This window comes from Carcharhinus amblyrhynchos, chromosome 4 (assembly GCF_965287045.1).
Source record: "Carcharhinus amblyrhynchos chromosome 4, sCarAmb.v2.hapA, whole genome shotgun sequence".
Taxonomy (NCBI): Eukaryota; Metazoa; Chordata; class Chondrichthyes; order Carcharhiniformes; family Carcharhinidae; genus Carcharhinus; species Carcharhinus amblyrhynchos.
Window position 1 is genome coordinate 31059651 of NC_137327.1, and position 10315 is coordinate 31069965.

The 10315-nt window shown below is 39.0% G+C and overlaps 1 long non-coding RNA gene across 1 annotated transcript; it reads left to right on the forward strand.

Moving 5' to 3' along the window:
• On the forward strand, positions 1 to 9431 carry LOC145341898 (uncharacterized). The gene is made up of 3 exons (XR_013886462.1): positions 1 to 331; positions 5646 to 5704; positions 7195 to 9431. It is a non-coding gene; the product is annotated as an uncharacterized LOC145341898 (long non-coding RNA).
• The last annotated feature ends 884 nt before the right edge of the window (positions 9432 to 10315 follow it).

The following is a 10315-nucleotide window of genomic DNA, read 5'->3' on the forward strand; positions in this document are numbered from 1 at the left end:
CTGAGGAAGTGGAGTGGCTTGGTGGGTGGAAGGAGAAGCTGGCATCGAAGCGCGGTTTGGGCCGATAATGCGAGTGTGAAATGTTTGCCGCGCCGACACTGTGGATGATAAGGCCTGCTCCCTCTATGCGGGCGAGGAGTGAGGAGCTGTGGCGGCTGCAGTCATCACCCACATAAACATTTCTTTAGGACTCCCAGTTCCTGAGTGTTTGTCGAACTGACGCTCGGCCTCCGCTCTGAAGGAAATGGCAGATCCGCAGCGTCGGCCCTGCACCGCTGGCAAAGCGGCCCGCTCGCAGCCGCTGTCACGGCTCCGGGAGCAGCACGGAAAGGTAAAGGCTGTGAATAAGCGGGCGGGCGGCGGCGGCCGTTGTGTTTAAAATCAGGCGGAGAGTTTGAAGAATGAGGAGACGGAGTCGCGGCCTCGGCTGGAATCGGGCTTTTCTCGGCCTCCCCCTGAGTCCAGGGTTTCTCCTTTGAGGCGGTGATTTAAATGTATTGGGTCCTCCCTCAGTATTTTCCCCACCCAGGCCAATGTAAAACCTTCCCGGCGGATCGGCCACACCAAGAACAACTGGACACTTGCGTTCTTGAGAAAGAGAGCGAGTGGAAATGGGAAATGATCAAGGAAAAACATCAGTTTGTGTCTTCGAGGTGGCACTACTGCCTCTCAGCGCTCGGAACCTGGGTTCAATTCCTGGCTTGGCTCACTGTGCGGACACAGTAAAAAGTCTGACAACAGCAGGTTTTAGTCCACCCAGGTGACGAAGGGGGTAACCCCGAAAGCTAGTGAGTATATTATCAAATAAATAGGTTGGACTAAAACCTGGTGTTGTCAGACTTTTTACTGTGTTTACGCCAGTCCAACGCCGGCATACCCACATTATGACTACTATCGACACTGTGCGGAGTCAGTGGGTTTCGTTTGGATGTTCTGTGCTAAATTTTCCCTCAGTGTACCTGAATGATAATGATTTGGATGAGAATTTGAGGCATGGTTAGGAAGTTTACAAATGACACCAAGATTGGTGGCTTTTTTTAAATTAATCACAAATAAGGCTTACGTTAACACTAATGAAGTTATTGTGAAATTTACCTTATTGTCACAGTCTGGGTCAATGTAACCTACACACCTTTTCAGAATGTGGGAGCACCTGGGGGAAACCTGTGCAGACATGGGGAGAATGTGCAAATTCCACACAGATAGTGACCCAAGCTGGGAATTGAATCTGGGTCCCTGTTCTGTGAAGCAACAATGCTAACTGCTGTGTTACTGTGCTATCCCATAGGACAGTGAAGAAGGTTTTCAAGGATAATAGTGGGTTCTGACCAATGAAGCCAAGCATACTGAATGCCTTCTTCACCACTCTGTCCACTTGTGACTCCATTTTCAAAGAGCTATGAACCTGTTCTCTTTGTCCTGTAACACTCCCAGACATTCTACCACTAACTGATTAAGTGCAGCCCTTATTTGATCTATCAAAATGCAAAACTAAATTCTGACTGGTCCAATTGATCAAGAACATAAGAAATAGGAGCAGGAGTAGGCCATCTAGCCCTTCGAGCCTGCCCCGCCATTCAGGCTCGAAGGGCTAGATGGCCTACTCCTGCTCCTATTTCTTATGTTCTTGATCAATTGGACCAGTCAGAATTTAGTTTTGCATTTTGATAGATCAAATAAGGGCTGCACTTAATCAGTTAGTGGTAGAATGTCTGGGAGTGTTACAGGACAAAGAGAACAGGTTCATAGCTCTTTGAAAATGGAGTCACAAGTGGACAGAGTGGTGAAGAAGGCATTCAGTATGCTTGGCTTTATTGGTCAGAACACTGACTACAGGAGTTGAGATGTCTTGTCACTTTTGTAAAACTTCAACAAGGCCAAACTGGGAGTACTGTTATACGATATTGTTAAATCAGAAAGAGTGAAGAAATGCTGCTGGGACTTGATGATATGAGTTGAGGAGAGGCTAGATAGACTGGGACTTTCTCCTCTGGAGTGTCGGAGGCTGAGGGGTGATCTTATAGAGATCTATAAAATAATGAGGGCCAAAGATCAGCTAGATACTGAATATCTTTTTCCAAAGGTAGGAGACTCTAAAACTAGAAGGCATAGGTTTAAGGGGAGAGATAAAAAAGGGTCCAAAGAGATGATTTTTGACAGAGGATAGTGAGTGTCTGGAACAACTGCTAGAGGTAGTAGGAGAGATGAGTACAGTTAATTTTGCCTTTACAAACATTTAAACAGTTACATGGAAAAGATGGCTATAGAGCATATGGGCCAAACATGGGCAGTTGGAACTAGCTTAATGGTTTTTTTAAAAAAAAAGTGGCAACATGGACAAGTTGTGTTGAAGGGCCTGTTTCCATGCTGTAAACTGAACAGGCACTAGCTGGAGTGTGGTGACGAGGGGATTTTCACAGCAACTTACTTGTAGGGTTAACGTAAGCCCAATTGTGACATAAGAAAACTTTTTAAAGCTTTGTATGGCATTCCCTGCCAGTTTAGAGTCAGAATTCGAACAATCCTCTCGGAATTATAAAATAAAATCATAGAATCCCTACAGTGTGGGAGGCTATTCAGCTCATTGAGTCTGCACCAACCACAATCCCACTAGCACCTTTTCCTTGTAATCCCATATATTTACCCTGATAATCCTCCTAACACTGACAGGGAAGTTCACATACCAATCAACCTAACTTTAAATTCTGGAGGAAACCCAAGCGAGCACTGGGAGAATGTGCAAACTCCACACAGACAATCACCCAAGACCAGAATTGAACCTGGGTCCTTAGTGCTGTGAGACAGCTTTGCTAGCAACTCTGCTGTCGAGAACCAAGTTTAAGAATCCAAAGTCTGCAAAGACCTTTTACAACATTAATTATACCAGGTGAGGTGTGTATAAAAGGGAGAGAATGAGTTTCAACATTTGTATCTGTACACAAGGCAACATTTTGTTGTCACGTAGGATCAGGTAGGATGTTGTAATCAGCAAGGTGACAATAATCACTTGCTAACCTTAAAGCTGTCTACAAAATTTAGAGTTCTGTGGCATGGGCTTTCCATTTCCTGATGCCAGTTTGGGGATAGAACCGTAGAACCTGACATGCCCCAAGCAATCAATTCCACTAAGTAATCTCCCAGGCAGCAAACATAGGTAAAGGCAAAACGCTGTGGATGTTGGTATCTGAAACAAAAGCAGAAAATGCTGAAGAAACTTAGCAGGTCTGACAGTATTTGGAGCTGATGAAGGGTCATCCAGACTCTCAACATTGGCTTTGTTCTTTTTCCACAGATGCAAGAAATGACTGAATTGCTTCACTTTTAGCATTTAAATTTTATAGGTACAATGATATTAAAATGCAGCCTTGAGATTTAGCTGGCCATTGAAATATTGTAAACTTGGGGAAAAAAACCTTTAGGCTGTAAGTTGCCTTTTCAGAAGGGGGAAATTTGACATTCAGCAAAAGTGAAATCGTGCTAGGGATTGTGATTCTGTTTAACAGTAATTATAAATGTGCTACACCATATTTTTAAAAAACCCAGTTTTACCTCATTCACCTTGTTTTTCAAGGCTTTTAACCAGGAGACAATGTTTTCATTAATTAAAGACTTCTAATTGCATTCTAAGGCACACTTCTAAAGCAATATCGAATTTCCAACAGCAAAGCTTGGAACTGTGCAGGTGAACTTCAGAGAAATAATGTCTGAATATTGACGCCTTCTGTGTTGTTGTTACTACAGAATTGAGGCTGGTGAAACCCCCAACCTGAATGAAGCTATTGATTACATTGTCACTGGTACCCAATGTCTCCCATTGTAGTTTCTCGGCCTTTTGACTAAGATCAAATGTCGTATTGACAATGACTTGGTTGAAGTCATTAGGTTACATTTTAGCTTCATTTGAAGCAACTTTTAAAAGTGGCATCTGTCTTTTGGCCAAGATGCAAATGAGATCAAACCTTGGAGGAGGTGCAATATCTTACTCCAATCAGCTTGGATCATGTAGATCAAGCCTGAGACAGAGGTTCGAGCCCTGTCTTGTCAGCCTAGGTTGGGAATGTCTCTCTTGTTGAGACTCTGAATTGGACTTGATTAGATTGAATTGGATTTAAAAAAAAATTAGCTCAGCATAAAATGATGTTTTAACTCAAATGCTTGTGTTATGGAAAATGTTGTCAAATATTCCTCTGTGCTCCAAAGGAGCTAGACAGAGAAATTCTTAGTGCTGACTTGCCATTCCTATATGGCTTGGTAATAATAGTCCTCCATTTGCACTTGACTAGATTTCAGAGGAAGCAGTTCTTACCCCAGGTAATGTTACTGGAAACTCAGGTCCTAGGTTGGATCTCTGACTTGATAGATAGCAACTTTTGTTTTAAAGATGTAAGTGAATGGAGTCACAAGATTGCTGATTAACTTCTAATAAAATATTTCTTTACAGATTTTACCTACAACACACTATCCCACCCCATAACACAAATTACAAAATAGATTTTATCCTCATGTTCTTAGTAAATAAAAGTAAAGTAAGGTTACCATAGACCCAGTTGGTCATAGGTTGCTCTCCCTATTTGGGGGGGGGGGGGACACTAACTGGCAGTGATTTAACTCAGGATTGCCACACCTCAGGCAAGGGGCAAAGTAGAGAAGGCAGGCTTTTATGAATAACATCAGCCAATATGGGAATTGAACACATGCTGTTGGCGTCATTCTGAACTGACTTCCTGATGAGTATTGTAGTCCTAACTCCCTGTTTTCTTGGATGACTTTTCTTCCTTTTGGAATGTCCGCTTTCTGCAGCTGCTTGGTCTGGTCCAGCTTAAAATTCATTAAAGTTTTTTATGCAAGGTTGGCCCCTGGTTGCTAAGTAATAGCCTATTTTTTCCTTTAAGACTTTTTAGAATGCAGACATAGTTTAAAGTGAAACCAGAACATACAGACATGCAGGCACCCTTGTTTAACATTAGGCTAACTAGGTTTTTAACCCTTCCATACAAAAATGGAAAAAAAACTTAGTTATACTCTTTTATAATTCCCACAAATATAGATTATTTAAAGCCACTTTATTTCCTCTCCACATCCATGTTACAATACTTGTTCCTAACTTAACTTGAAGTATTCCATACTTGTATTTTTTACAGAACCTGAATAGCCATAAGACCTTCAGTAATTATTGGAAAATAGTAATTTTAAATGAGTTGTCACAAAGATGGGTTATATTATCAACTGGTCAACAAGGGCAGCACAGTGGTTGGCACTGAGACAGCAGTGCTAAGGACCCTGGTCCAATCTCCAGCTTGGTCACTGTCTGTACAGAGTTTGTACGTTCCCTTTCAGGTCTGCATGGTTTCCTCCCACAATCTGAAAGACATGCTGGTTAGATGTATTGGCCATGCAAAATTCTCCTTCAGTGTACCCGAACAAGCACTGGAGTGTGGGGACTAGGGGATTTTCACAATAACTTCATTGCAGTGTTAATGTAAGCCTACTTGTGACACTAATAAATAAATTTTAAACAAAGATTATTCTTAAAAGAAATACTGTTCAGTATGAGTTTGAGTATGTTTATTGACCTTATTTATGCTATTGTTGCTGCTATTCATGTTTTTGAGTCTACAGCTATTTAATGCACAATTTTTTTGCAGCTCTGCACATTCATTAACATGTATTATACAGTGGACAACTGGAAAGCATGAAATTACTGGTGAGTTACTAGCAACATTGTAAAGCTACTGATATTGTGTGATTAAAATGCCTAAATTTTTCAAGTCCCTTGTCTTTTATAATGGAGCACAGTTTTACGAACTTTATGGGATTGAGGGTAATGCAGAGAGAAATCAGTGTATTAGGAAATAGAGAGGCTTGGTTAATGAACAGAAAATAAAAAAGATTGGAGGGGCATTTCAAGTCTGAGCTGTAAGTGGTGGGTGCCGCAAGGATCAGCATAGAGCCCATGGCTATTGGGTTCAGACAGAGGAACCAAAAGTAATCAAATTTGCTGCTGATATGAAGCTGGTGGGGGTGCAGTAGAGTGTGAAGAGGGAACAGTTTGAAAAGGATATGAACAGGATCAGTGGGTGGATGGTGAGGTGTCAGGATGTGGGGAAAATATGAAGTTATTACTTTGGGAAGAACAGAAATGCAAAATATTTTTTAATGGTAGAAACTTTTAAATGATCAGCAATTTGACCTTATTCAATGCAGAAGGGTGCTCCAGGTGCAATGCTAGGTTAATAATATAAAAAGTTAATGAAGCTATTCTGGTGTCAGCATGTTAAATAATAAAACCAAGATTCTGAACCAAAACCAACAAATGAGGCTACTGCTTTGCGTCAAGGTACTGGACAATCAGGAAAATAATTGGAGGGGCAGGTTCCTTAAATACCTGCATCCTCAAATGTAATCGAGATTAAGCTGAAGCGTTAAGTCAAAAATAAGATGAGCCTCCAACATTATCAATACCAGTGTTCATCAGATTTGGTTCACTGTAAAGCACTAAGAAATGGCTGAATGCATTGAACACAAAAGGATTTGATCCTTGATATCATCTTAGTAGTAGTGCTGACATTCTTCCATCTCAGCTAAGCAATTTCAGTATATAAGGCACTTTTTGTACTAATATACATGTACAATCTCCCAACACTGGGGAAGATTACCAAGTAAAATGTCTGGCAACACCACTGAGTGTACTATCAAATAAATCGGTTGGACTTAAACCTGGTATTGTCAGACTTTTTACTGTTTACCCCAGTCCAATGCTGGCATATCCACATGAAGATTACCAAGACATGGAATGTCCACACGAAGACAGCACAAATCTAATTTCTATCCTATTATCATCTTACCAATGATCAAAAATGATGAGTAAGCAATATGTCATCAAATAGCCCACACAAAGCAATAACATGCTCTTTAGCCCTCTTTGTAAGTTCTGCCAAAGCCTTTTGGCTCAGCAGCTCACTGCAATCTTGATTCAGGCATGGATGCTAGACAGATGTCACGAAGTGGAAGTAACTGTCCTCAATGTCAAGTTGCTCTTGAATTGTTAGAATCCATATGATGAAGGTACTCCTACCATGATAATGGATAGGGAATTGAAGCATTTTGATTCTAATGTGTATGCATATCTGAATGGTATGTGACTTGGAAGGGAATATGATGGTGTTCTCATGAATGTTGCCTTTGCCCTTCTAGGTGATGGAAACTTGAGGGTTTGGAAGGTCCTATTGAAATTAAGCCTCTGCTTCATCTGTGATTGCTGATGAGCTGAATGCAGCTGAGGCCACAGTAAGATTGTTGCATTTTGTCTTGGTTGTTTTTGGGAGAAGGAAAATATCCTGCTGATACTGTCCATCTTGGTAATTATGGGATGAGCTACAGAACAGCTTGAGCATAAATCAATTTCAATGAGTCTTGGGGCAGGGTAGAGAGAGAAGAAAAAAATATGGTTTCAAAATGGCTGCTCTAGTTGATTCCAATATGGATGTCCTGCATATTTACTTCCCCACAAATTTCATTTAAATGAACAATTAAATTTATCTACAGCAATCATTTCTTTAAATGACTGAATTTGAACAAAATTAATTCAACTTTTTATCGTGTGTTTTTTTGAATCATTCAATTTAAACAATGAAAAGTAATGTTTATACTTATCTCATCATTGCCATTTTGTTTGGTTACCCAAATTGATGATTTTGTGAGCTGGAATATCATTGCACTGTGGTCTGGGATGCATGTTAGTGTGTCTTCCCACTCAGACTGAATTCCCATTCTATTTTGGTGCTCAGGATTGTACTGGACAAAACTGTTGCCACAGATGGAAAGAGTATTATTATTTTACAAACTAAAGGAAATTTTAGCATCTTGAATAGGATATTTATTCTCCTGGGAAAACTGAAATGAATTGGAGAACTGAAATTTAAAACAATTTCTAATGTTCATGTCTAATCATTGAGTGTATATGTCTTCTAAGTTTAAGAATGGTTCTGTTTCCTCTGCCCTTCAAAATAATAAATGCTTTAGTAATTTAACAAAGCTTAACTGATAAACTTGCTAATTCTGAAGATTACTTAAATCGGTATTTATTTTTAAATTATTGTACCATGTCAATTCAGATGTCAATCAGCAGGTAGTCATATTGCATTAAAGATCTGACCAGAAGTTGAAATTACCTCTTGTTCCTCTTATATTTTAATAAAGTTGGATCTTCCATTTAGGGGAAGAAAGAATAATGTAAAGATAGAATGTTTATATAATCTTATTTCTGATCTTCCATGTCCCAAAATGTTTTACTAATGTTTGAAACCTAATTACTGTAGTAATGTAGGAAAAACAACAACCAAATTGTGCATTGCAAAATCCTTAAAATAAAAGCAATGAAATAAATGATGACATTCTGTTCTGGGTATTGGTTGAGGAATACTTGCTCGCTAGCCAGGAAATTGGGGAAAATCACTGGTCAAACCTTTTTTTCCTGACTCCTGGCAGCATCTACATTGTCTTTCAATGTATTTTTGCAGTTAGGTTATCCTAAAACAAATTCATTAAGTACCCACAGTTTAAAGATCAATAGACAAGTGCAAATAAGTAAAAAAAATGTCATTATGTTCTACTTTTGTTTTCTTCAGCTCATTCTTTTAATTCCTAAAGATTGAAAACCCAATGTACACATTTTTTTTCAATCAACAAGCAAAACTCATAATTCAAAGCTGAAAAAGGCCATTTGTCATATTCAACCTTTTTTAACATCTTCTATCCCTCCCCTCTCAAAATGGGAAGTGGTATTGGTTACCAACTTTACTGCATTTAAGCTGTGGATTAGACTCGTTGCATGAGCAGCCACCCAGTATAAACCAGGCATGCTTGAATATTTGTCAATTCAATCTTTGCCTGCAGGCCTTTTCATACCAAGGGAACTCAATGTGAGACTGAAATACCTGGCATTGAGTGGAAGGCTTTGGCACCTAAAGAGCAGTCCTGCTATTTAGAGACCATTCATCTTTCTTGCTATTGGCACTTTGTCTCCATAGGCAGGGAGCAAAACTAGCAAGACAAAAATATTACAGATGCCAAAAATCTGAAATGCTGGAAAAGCTAAGTAGGTCAGGTGGCATCTGTGGAGAGAACAGTTAAAGCTTTACATTGATATTTAATCAGAACTCATGATACAGACTTGTGAATTTTTATTTTGGGGGAGGGGTGCAAGAATAATAAGTGAAATGAAGGCCAGAAATTAAAAAATTTCATTATGCAACAGTCACTGATAATGGACTTTGTTTAAAAACAAAAGTATACATATGGGGCATGAATGGCTACATAAAGTCAATGCAATATGAAGGGATAAACAAGATGGAGGCAGAAGTTGATCTAAAATTATTGAGCCCAGAAGGCTGTAGAATGCTGATCCAAGATATGGTGAACAGCATCCATGTTTTTAAAAAAAAAATAACAAAGCACACAAAGACAACAGCGACCATACCATTTCTAAATTTTAAGGCTTGAATGAGTGCAAAGGTTTCTTCAAGAATTAGAATGAATCAAGTGACATCTCTTTTGTAAAGCCAAATAGAGAAGCTGGTATTGCCATTGTTTATATTACCAAAAATCTTCAACTGAGTTTCATTTAGAATTTCAAGTACAAAGTCAGTAGCTTCATCACTTGTTACACTCTGAACTGTTTCCATGCCATATGCAGCAGCATCTGATGGCAGTGACGGCAGGGTATTATTCTATTAATAAGTTGGATCTTTCAATTTAATAAAATTGAATTTTTTTGACAATTGCTTGTAGCTTTGATTCAAAGTATGTACTATTTCACATTTATAGATGTTGACCATATATTCTGAGCTGCTTCGCTCTACTGATAATTGCAGAGAACATCTAACTTTTCCTGCCACTTATAATACAAGTTTTCTTGGCTTGTAAAGGGGAATAATAAGTTATTGGATACTGCACTTTTGTAAGCATTTCAAATTCTAGGTGGTATGGTAATGAGTTATTTCTAATTTCATATTTAAACATATTGCAAAGATTGACAATCTGTTGCAGTGGGATTGGATAATCATCAGGTTTGGATCTATAAAATATAGATTGCTGGTAGATATGTTCAGTTTACTTGCAAGTGCTGAATACTGTACCTCCTGCACAAACCAGCTGAGATTACATGTGTTTCAGCTCATGAAAAGCTTCACTTTTCTTCCTGTCTACATTTTTGAGGGGGGAAAATAATGGGTGAAAATAAGAGTATAAAAGCAAATTATAATTGAAGAGTCTTAATTCCCCTTTGCCTTTTAAACCTACTGTTGTTCACAATTAG